This window comes from Rutilus rutilus (genome assembly GCF_951802725.1).
Source record: "Rutilus rutilus genome assembly, chromosome: 20".
Classification (NCBI taxonomy): domain Eukaryota; kingdom Metazoa; phylum Chordata; class Actinopteri; order Cypriniformes; family Leuciscidae; genus Rutilus; species Rutilus rutilus.
The window spans coordinates 30,710,924-30,721,688 of record NC_140225.1 but is presented as its reverse complement, the minus strand read 5'-3'; positions in this window follow the sequence as shown (position 1 = coordinate 30,721,688).

The following is a 10,765-nucleotide window of genomic DNA, read 5'->3' as shown; positions in this document are numbered from 1 at the left end:
ATTTTATACATATTACATGCACAATGGAAATATAAAACGTGGAAATAGGGGTTTCACTTCATAGAGAATGAATCAGATCTACATAAAACACAAGACAATGCACAAATTAATCACGGTTGTGCCTGGCAATACAAAGTCAAAGTAACTCGATATAAAATAACACACTCGACGCCAAACACATGTCAAAAGTTGCCTAACAAGTTCATTGCAGAATAAATCCACAATAGAGCAGTTATTTATGTGTTTTAGACACTTGTTTTAACTGATAATTCTCCGACTGCTCAAAACGTATAACTAAAGCTACTTCATGTCTCGTTATCTCTGCTGTGGGCGGGGCCTATTCCAGACACTAAATGCCATCACGCATTAGACAGAGGTTCTGTCCCCATTTATGCAGTAATTTAACATTTTACACTCCGTTCTGTTTCATTCCTACTGACCGCCAGAGGCAGTGCAAAGCACTAGTGGATAATCGCTGCGCCAGCTAGATAGATCGAGAAGAATATAACAACAAAGTCACGTCATGACGCAAACCGAGACGCGAGGATATAACCCACAGCGACTCGGTGCCCAGCCTCTTTCGCTTTCTCGCTTTGATAGGTCGTTTGTTTTCACGCTGTCCCGTGCAGCTTACCTGAGTTGCGAGGATTCGCCCTCCCAAGCTGTGACAGCGCGTTCTACACTATCTTGGATTATTTTTTCTTAATTAGGTGAGTGCATACGATTATTTGTGGTTGCGTCGGCGAAACTCTGTGCTTCACGGTACTATCCGGTGGCTGGTTTCGACCGCGCTTAGGTTGCGTTCACCGCAAACCTAACATTATATGTGTTTTATATAATATATATTTATATTATCATCGCATAAGTTACTCGCCGTAGTGCTAGTCATTGAATGCCTCGCGGTTCTATCCGAAGGCAGATTTGACTTTTACGTTTCTTGTGAGAGCGTTTCATGTTATAGAATTTTCGGTTCTATCCGAAGATTTTTTCGAACTGCTCAGTGGGTGCTATTACAGTTTTAAGTGCCTACGGTGCTAACCGAGGACGTGTTATTTACGGAGTCATGGATCATAGCTCTCTCATCTCCGTTTCAAGTTGCAAATTGTGTCCGAATACGCTTCTTCCCGACGACGGACACGATCGATGCCCATCATGTTTAGGCGCTCAACATCTGAAGGAGGCCTTGACTGATCCGTGTTTGCATTGTAGTATGCTACCGATGTCAGAGAGACAGCTTCGCCTTGCTGAGTTAGACATTAACTCGCCTGTTACCCTCGCACAACAGCCGCGACGCGCTCAAAAGCGTCGCGCATCAGCAGCTGCTGGCGCTCCGCCTAGCAAGAAGAAATCTGTACCACACAAAGACAGTTCAGAACACTTGTTATCGAAGACTGTAGCTTCTCTCTCTTCAGAAATGATTGAGATGAAACGTCTTCTTCAGTCTCTACAACCCCCAGTGTCGGCCCCACATACTGAGAACACACCAGTGGATGAGAGTGATTTCCAACCCCCACATGATATAGATTTTGACGCTCTCTCCATGAGCGCGTCTAATTCTCATTTTCTCGATGAAGAATCGGTGGAACCTGCCATACAACCCACCCTCCCAAACGATGTTTTTTCTAACCTATATGCTACAGGTGGTTCAAGCGGTGGGTCTGTACATTCATCAGGTGCAGGCCCATCTGCTCCAGACGATGTGTTATAGGTTCTGCAGATGGCGGTGGCTCGTTTGGGTCTTGACAAATCACCTGTCCAACCCATTCAAACCAATGTGTTCTTCAGACAAGCTGCTGATAGTAATGTGTTCGCAATGCCACCGTGTAAGGATTTTGTGACAGAATTCTCCAGTGCACTTACCAGTCCCAATGTGCCTAGGAGGAGGTCAAAGACAGCCCGCACTCTTGCAGCAATGGCTGAGGCTGACTCCATTGGGGTAGGACGGGCGCCTGAAATTGAACAGCCGGTTGCAGCTTTGGTGGTATCACCAGATGAGGCTCTAAGAGGCAATGTACGCTGCCCGAGTGCGCAATGTGGACGTACTGACACTTTCTTGAAGAAAGCATATGAGTCGGTAGCCTATATAACTCGAGCTGAGAATACTATCTGCCAGCTGCTTCTTGCCTGCAAAAACACATTAGAGTCAGCGAGCGTTGACGCTTCTGCATCTCAGTTCTTACAGACTGCTCTGTTGACTATGGGTCATGTGACTCGGGAACTTGGGACACTTTCAGCGACCCTTCTAACAGCTCGGCGTCAGGTATGGCTTGCTCAGGCAAGGTTACCTGAAGATTGTAAGAAGACACTGAGAGAACTGCCAATTGTACCAGGACATCTTTTTGGCCCCAATGTTTCTGAGGTATTGGAAAAGAGAATGAAGTTGTCAGAAGCCACACGACAACTGACTCAGGTTCCACGAACACCACCTTTTAGAATGCCTCTGACTCCGGCTCACCCACGCTATCCGAGCTCGGAGCATCGAGTGCGACAGCAGAACGTTTCTCAGCTTCAGGCTCCACAGCGGCAGAGAGGGGCTGAGGAGGCCCAGGGACGCCGCCCTTTTTACCGTCACCAGCAGGGGAGACCACGTCAGCGCCCCCCCACAGGTCCTAAAGGCAGAGGCCAAAAACCCTGAAGTTATGGGGCCGGCGGTCGGTCGTTTCACTGTGCAGCATCTACATTACTGGGAAAATTCAGTGTCCGACCCCTGGGTTCTGGCGACTTTGAGCAGGGGGTACACTCTGCAATTCCGACGCCGGCCTCCCAAGTTTTCAGGAATCTTTCCGACAGTTGTCAAAGACGTAACCAGTTCAATGGCCCTTTCCTTAGAAATTCATTCACTGTTACTGAAAGGAGCCATAGAGAAAGTTCTTCCCATCAATCAGAGGGACGGGTTTTACTCCACGTACTTCCTTGTGCCAAAGAAAGATGGCAGTTTTCGTCCAGTTCTGGACCTGAGGCGCCTAAACGTGTTCTTAAAGTCTCTTCCTTTCCGAATGTTACGCACAGTCGACGTTCTTCGATCTGTGACGAAAGGAGACTGGTTCGTGAGTGTGGACTTGAAGGACGCTTACTTCCATGTTCCCGTTGCTCCCCACCACAGGAAGTTTCTAAGATTCAGCTTTCAGAATCAAGCCTATCAGTTCAGAGTTCTACCATTCGGTCTATCTCTGGCTCCTCGTGTTTTCACAAGATGCATGAGTGCGGCCCTGACTCCACTTTGGTCCAAGGGCATGGGGATTCTGCCCTACTTAGACGATTGGCTGCTCTGTGCCCCAACAAGACGACATGCGTTACACAACACCAGGATTGTGTTGGAACATATCCAGAAGTTGGGCCTTACTGTAAACGACACAAAGAGTCATCTGGTCCCAGAACAGACCATAACCTTCATAGGAATAACACTCAATTCAATCACAATGTCTGCCACATTGTCTCACGCACGAACAGACAATATTTGTCAGCTACTTACTCGTTTCGGTCAGGGGACAAAACTTCCTTATGGGGTCCTTCTGCAACTAATGGGGATGTTAGCTGCTGCAACATCCGTGATCCCCTTGGGCTTGCTTCACCTCAGGCCTCTTCAGAGGTGGAGCAACAGCTTAGGGCTAGATTCAGCGAGACATCGCCATTGCATGATTGTCGTTTCGCCTGCCTGTGTCCGTGCATTGAAACCCTGGAAAAAGGTAACATTTCTGAAAGCCGGTGTGCCTCTAGGGGTGGTGTCCTCCCGTCGGGAAGTGATCACGACCGATGCTTCACTAACAGGATGGGGGGCAACGTGGAACCAGAGGGGAATTGGTGGTCACTGGTCACCCAGGGAGGCCTTAGAACACATCAACGTCCTGGAGTTGAAGGCAGTGTACTTAGCTCTACAACACTTCTTACCAAACCTGATGGGTCGTCATGTGCTTGTCCGGTCCGACAACACGTCGACGGTCTTTCATTTGAATCATCAGGGCGGCACCAGGTCTCTTGCATCTTTACTGCTAACTCGCAAGATCCTCACATGGTCTCAGGGCCGGCTGGCCTCAATAAGGGCAGTTCATCTCCCGGGATTGGACAATCAAGTGGCGGATGCTCTGTCCAGGGATCTGCTGCTCCCGGGGGAATGGAGACTTCACCCGGATGTAGTACAGATGATTTGGCAACGGTTTGGCAAGGCAGAGGTCGACCTGTTTGCATCGGAAATGACCACTCATTGCCGCTGGTGGTTCGCGAGAGCCGAAACGTCCAGCCCATTGGGACAGGATGCATTAGCCCACGAGTGGCCGAGTTGCCTGTTGTATGCGTTCCCTCCATTTCCACTTCTGTGGGAAACATTTCATCGTGTATTCCTATACAAGCACAGGGTGCTTTTAGTGGCACCTCGATGGCCATCCAGGCCATGGTTTCCTCTCCTTCTGAGTCTGTTACAAGGCGAACCATGGCAGCTTCCCACCAGACGGGACCTTCTTTCTCAGATGCACGGCCGTGTTTGGCACCCAGATCCAACTCGTCTTCAGCTCTGGGTTTGGCCCTTGGGTCCAGATCACAGTTAATGGATTGTGAACCGGCAGTAGTGAACACTATCGGCAACGCTAGGGCTCCTTCGACACGACAGCTTTATGCTGCTCGTTGGAGGATATTTTCTTCTTGGTGCGGAGATCAAGGAATTGACCCAGTTCACTGTACTGTGCCGACAGTTTTGAGTTTCTTGCAGCATCTATTTGATGACAACAGGGCGGCCTCCACTTTAAAAGTTTATGTTGCTGCCATATCTGCTTATCATGACCCGGTTGCTGGTGCTTCCCTTGGGTCTCATAACCTTGTTTGTAGTTTTCTGAAGGGAGCGAGGCGTTTAAAGCCTGTTCGTTCTACTCCTTTTCCTGTGTGGGACTTACCGCTTGTTCTAGAGTCCCTTTGTACACCACCATTTGAGCCATTAGATGTTGCAGATATTAAGTGGTTGTCCTTAAAAGTGTCTTTTTTGTTGGCCGTTGCTTCCACTAGACGTGTTGGTGAACTTCATGCCTTGTCAGTGAGTGAGTTGTGTTTACGCTGGTTACCAGAGGATTCTGGGGTCATTCTTCGGCCTAATCCAGCCTTTCTCCCTAAGGTTTTGTTACCACAATTTGTGAATCAGTCTATTCATCTGGCTGCTTTTCAGCCGCCTTTCAATCACTCAGATACAGATGGGGGGAGGTCTCATCTTCTGTGTCCTGTACGAGCTTTAAAGTGCTATGTTAAGTCTACCGCTTCTTTCAGACAGACAGATCAGTTATTTGTTTGTTATGGTGAGGTACGCAAGGGTGCATCTTTGTCCAAACAGAGACTATCACGCTGGATTGTCGAGACGATAAAGTTGGCGTATAATAGATCTCATCAACCCTTACCAGTGGGTGTTACTTGTCACTCCACTAGGGCCGTGTCTTCGTCTTGGGCCACTTTACGGGGAGTTTCCTTGGCGGATGTCTGCGAAGCTGCTACCTGGTCTTCTCCATGTACCTTTGCGCGGTTCTACAAGGTTAACGTGGCTGCTTCCCATGATGTGAGCTCTGCAGTCCTTCTGGAGCAATCCTGATATTGGCAGGTGGGTGGCATTCCTCATGACTGTGTTGATATGCGTCATCCACTAGTGCTTTGCACTGCCTCTGGCGGTCAGTAGGAATGAAACAGAACGCTAGTTACGTATGTAACTGTGGTTCTGTGAATTCCGGATGACCGCCAGAGTCCCTCGTCACTCGGAATGCGCGAGAAAGCATTCTGAGGCTGGGCACCGAGTCGCTGTGGGTTATATCCTCGCGTCTCGGTCTGCGTCATGACGTGACTTTGTTGTTATATTCTTCTCGATCTATCTAGCTGGCGCAGCGATTATCCACTAGTGCTTTGCACTGCCTCTGGCGGTCATCCGGAATTCACAGAACCACAGTTACATACGTAACTAGCGTTACCATTATATTTTTGTTAGCAAGGAATTGCAATAAGCCATGAACTCACTCGCACTGTCTGACACACACACCTGAAACACACACGCGCACAGAAAGCTCAGACTGTATACGATCCTGAATAGAGTTCAGTTTCAAGTCTTATTGCTTGAATAGTCAAATACACACAAAATTATGTCAAAATGGCTGTTGTGGCCAGAGTTCATTTGAATGTTCTTGTTATAGTCGAGTCACCTTCATTTATATAGTGCTTTATACAATACTTGTTTCAAAGCAGCTTCACGGTATAAACAGGAAAATAACAGAATAATTAAGTAAAACAGAATTCATTTCGGCTAAAGAGGCTCTAAAAGAGACAATTATGAGTTCACATGTTCATAAAATCTTTGTATTGGATATGAAATCACAGATTTGGCTTGCTGAAGTCCAGCCCAAAGCCTGGGATGTAATAGACTGTCAGAGTTAAGAATTCTTTTGCTTTTCTTCTCCAGGGTTGGACACACACCATCCAGACTACAAAAACACACTGGATTAAACACAGGATTGGATGGATATCATCCTGACGGGAAACTCAAACCTGTCCACGTCTGAGCAAGAACATGAGAGACTGAAAACTGGAAAAAAAGTCCTCAAGTCATCACAGACACAGTTGCTTTGTTTTCAAAGTCAAGTAAAGTTATTTCTATAGCGCTTCATACAATTCAGAATGTTCAAAGCAGCTTTACAGTGATAAACAGGAGGATAATGATCAATGACTCAAACAGAATTCAGTCGTGCTGTAAAGCAGCTCTAAGACAGTAGTGCCATTATTCAGCTGAAGACAGTTTAATGTTGATTCAGTCCAGTTCAAAAACTGTGTAAAGGTCATCATATGATTATGAAATGACCTGCCAATGGCCGGTGGCTTAAGAAAATTTACCGGTCATGAAACTTTTTTTTGCAAAAACAGACAGTGTGACAGGTATGACACCAAAATTGAGAAAATTCACTATTTTCAATTTAATAAATTATTCAAATGTATAATAACACTGCATTAATTACTAAATTAAACAGATTAATCTTCATTAAAGTTACAAAAGTTATTCAGTCAAGAGCAGTGAGTGATTTTATTTTTATTTTTTATGTCCTTTGTTGTTTGAGGATTATTAGGCTGCTGTCACTTTAAGACCTAATGCACTGATCCAATATAGCCTACTTATACTGTACATGTGTGTTTTCTTTCTCAGCTGTTTAACTGACTATGATGACCTGACCTGATGTACTCGTAACATCATGAGAAGAATGGCATCTACGCTAATGTTAGTCTATCTGTTTATTCTGAGGTTTACTGCAGTCAGCCAGATCCGGGCCGTATCCAGATCAGATGGTGGACCTGCGCCTAGACACGACCACAACGCCTTCCTCAAGGGTCAGCCTCATCACCCCTGTGAAGGCCTCATCGACACGACAGCCATCGGCACCGATCCTCAACAAACTCGTCTCCATATTGGCGTGACTCCGATCTTCAACCAGATGGAACTGGAAAATGATTCCCAATGTTCTGATCCAATCTGACTTCTGACCAGTAATGCTGCCTGAATCATAATCATACACTGTTCGTTCATTGGCCAGAGAAGAACAGTATTCGCGCGCTGTCTGAGTCACAGCTTTCAGGGCACGCGCTTTTGCGCACAGAAACTTCCCACACCACTTGCGAATAACAAATTGAGTTCAAACTTTTGCTTCTTGCGCTTGCATGTTTAAATTGGCACGCCTTAAACTTTCGATGCAGCGCTGGTCCATCAATCCGAGCGTCGGTCATGTTTGCTCTCATGTTCTCACAACATTGCATTGTTAGAAATCATAAAAATGTTACTGGCCAACTGGTGATTGACACCGTTTCATATACTTGCCAACGCTGATTTTTACTTGTGTTAATTTAGTGTTAATTTTAGGCTGTATTAATCATTCAGCTTAATAAAAACATTTTTTTTAAATGTCTTGAACATTATAAGTGGATCTTAGTGGGCTTATAAAAAATGATGACATGGTCCCTTTAAATAAATGCTTATTTAATATAATCTTTGTGGTTATGTAAAAAAAAGAAAGAAAAAAAACGTGCATGCAGAGTCAGTCTCTTTTCTTGTTTCCATTCTTGAATTATTGCAAAGATTCAGGGAAATCTTGAAACTTGAAGGAACAGTTACCCAAAAACAAATTCAATAATCTAAAACATTCTGTCATCATTATTTACTCACTCTCAAGTTGGGTATTGGGGTATTTAAAAATACGATGTGACCCCTTTAAATAAATGCTTTCAAAGAATAGAAAAGAATAAACGCTTTTAAACATTCCTGATCTATGACAAAACTTAGAAGTGAAAATGCAAGGGCCTACTTGTAAAGTTCAAGGAAGACGAGGATGAAGGTATACAAGGTTTATTAGATAAATATTTCAAGGATAATAGCCAACTTGCCATACATAACAATACAGGAGCAAGAACTGAACTCAAGCACGAACTTAAATACACAAAGATAATTAACTAAAAGAGAACAAAGGAACACATGTGACGAGAGAAAACCAAAACAAACTAAACATGACGGTGACACTATGTCAGGGACCAAGCAGTTAAGCAAGAGGAGTCACAAGGGAAGTTCAAAAGTAAGGATTTTTATTTCCCAACAATCATGGCAACAAAATAAAGCTAAAGTTTTGGGCCCAAAAAAAAGGTCAAATAAACAGACGGTAACTAAAGCTCTGAACATAAAAGACTCAAAAATACAACTGACTTCCTACAAAAGAAACAACGGGTACTTATATATTGGCTGATCAGACCAATTTTGACACACAGGGGAAGACTAACAACAACACTACTACATAAGCTACAAATAACAGCAACCATTAATGACTGTGTTGTAAATTATCTGTTTTATATGCTGATTTTGTACATTTTACATTCCTGGACATATGTATTGTGATGATTTATGTGGTGTATATGTAATATTGTATGTTATTTTATTTGTTTACCTGCCCAGGGACAGCAGATGAAAACTAGCTATTAGCTAACTCTGGTGCAATTACTTTTAATTGTGCATTGTCCCTGTAAAAATAAACAATAAAATGAAATGAAAATGAAAAAAACTTATTCCAAAAGGAATGTACTTTTACTTAACCTTAACTCAACAAAAGTACTCAATATAATATAAATCTAAACCCCAAAATATCTAAGGAGAGAATGAGCTCCACAGGATGTCGTTCCTCCTTAGGTCCCTGTAGAAGCACCGCCCCCACACCCCTCTCAGAGGCATCAGTCTGTAATATAAACAGTTTCTCAAAGTAAGATGAGTTTTGGTCGATCGGATCACAAGTGGACGACGCTAAATACAGGTGTAAACGGAGTCTAAAATTTTTGAGCTTGTCCACTTTTAAAGCAACACTAAGGAACTTTTCCTCTTCGGTCGCCCTACAGGTTGGAAGGGGAATTGTCCATTACCGCTGTCGTAAGTAATTACCTTTTAAAAAAGGTAGAGTATGATGCATGATTTCATGAAAGTATGATGTATTGCGACATCAGAAACGGAGAAAAACGGAATAATGACTATTGTAACGCTTGACGTAAAGCAAGTCAAACTTGTAGTTTTCCTATGTCTCATTCGGACTACAGAAACACGACCCGGTTTGGCAAACTTGCATAGTGTGGTTATAGCAGATATAGGACTGCAAAGCGAATCCAGAAGTGCCTTTCACCCTGTTACGACTTGATGAGCCACTGATACGATTTTGGAAACATTATTTTAAGGTAAAAAATTTTCCCTAGTGTTGCTTTAACCACTTCCAGAGGAAGAAAACACATTCAACCAGATTGTTTTCGTAGTGTAAACGCTCGTGTGATCAAATGTGTTCAAACAGCCACAAAAGACCGTCTACTCTGCGCCTACTGACCTAATGCGTGAACATTATGGGAAGCGCACTAGCCAGACGGGATTCAAACTTTGTCGGCTGAAGACCCAAGTTTGGTTTGAAGATGAAAAATGTATCAAGCACAATGTTCTCTCACCATCATCGTTATTTGTTCATAAATATATGGGAATATACGGCAAATTATAACGCGCTATATTACATAACGTTATGAATTCTTTTTTTCTTTTTTTCTTTTTTTTTTTATATAGCGCTTTTAACAATGTAGATTGTCTCAAAGCAGCTTTACAGAGATAAATGTATAGTTTAACGTAAGATTGTTTGGCTTTATAGCGGTTCTTTAATAAAGTTATTTTCCAGCTAAAGTTAGTTTTGATTGATTCGCTTCTGTCGCAACGATCATTTGTTTTTAAATTAGGGCCGCCAAGACGACACCATTCTCTCTACACAGACTTTAAACGCGAACCTGTGAGAAACGCTGATGGCGTTCAGATGCGCATTAAGAACGGGTTCCATAGTTATGTGCGTTTGAATATATGTGTGCAGGTTTGGAATTCCCTACAAACCAAGCCTAAACAAATTACTGGTGTTTCCTTATAGTTTTGATTCAGAATTTTATTTTATTTTATCAATTCGGGGTAGATACGCAAATTGAGTTTTCCCGACGACTCTTTATCTGTAGAGTGGGAAAGGGATCCTCCATAGGGAGAGACTAGTTGGCACTTCAGCACTGCGTTGACATCGGGTCCAGGCGAAGGTCCTTCATCAGATCTGGAAACGGCCTGGATCCGGCAGGCTGCGGGAAAACCTTGGGATAAACAAAGACACTAAAATTAGCGTAGATGCCATTCTTCTCATGATGTAACAAGTACATCAGGATTTATGGGAAGTGTTCCCGGTTCCAGCTGACCTAATCTATGCAGCCTAATATTGAATTATAG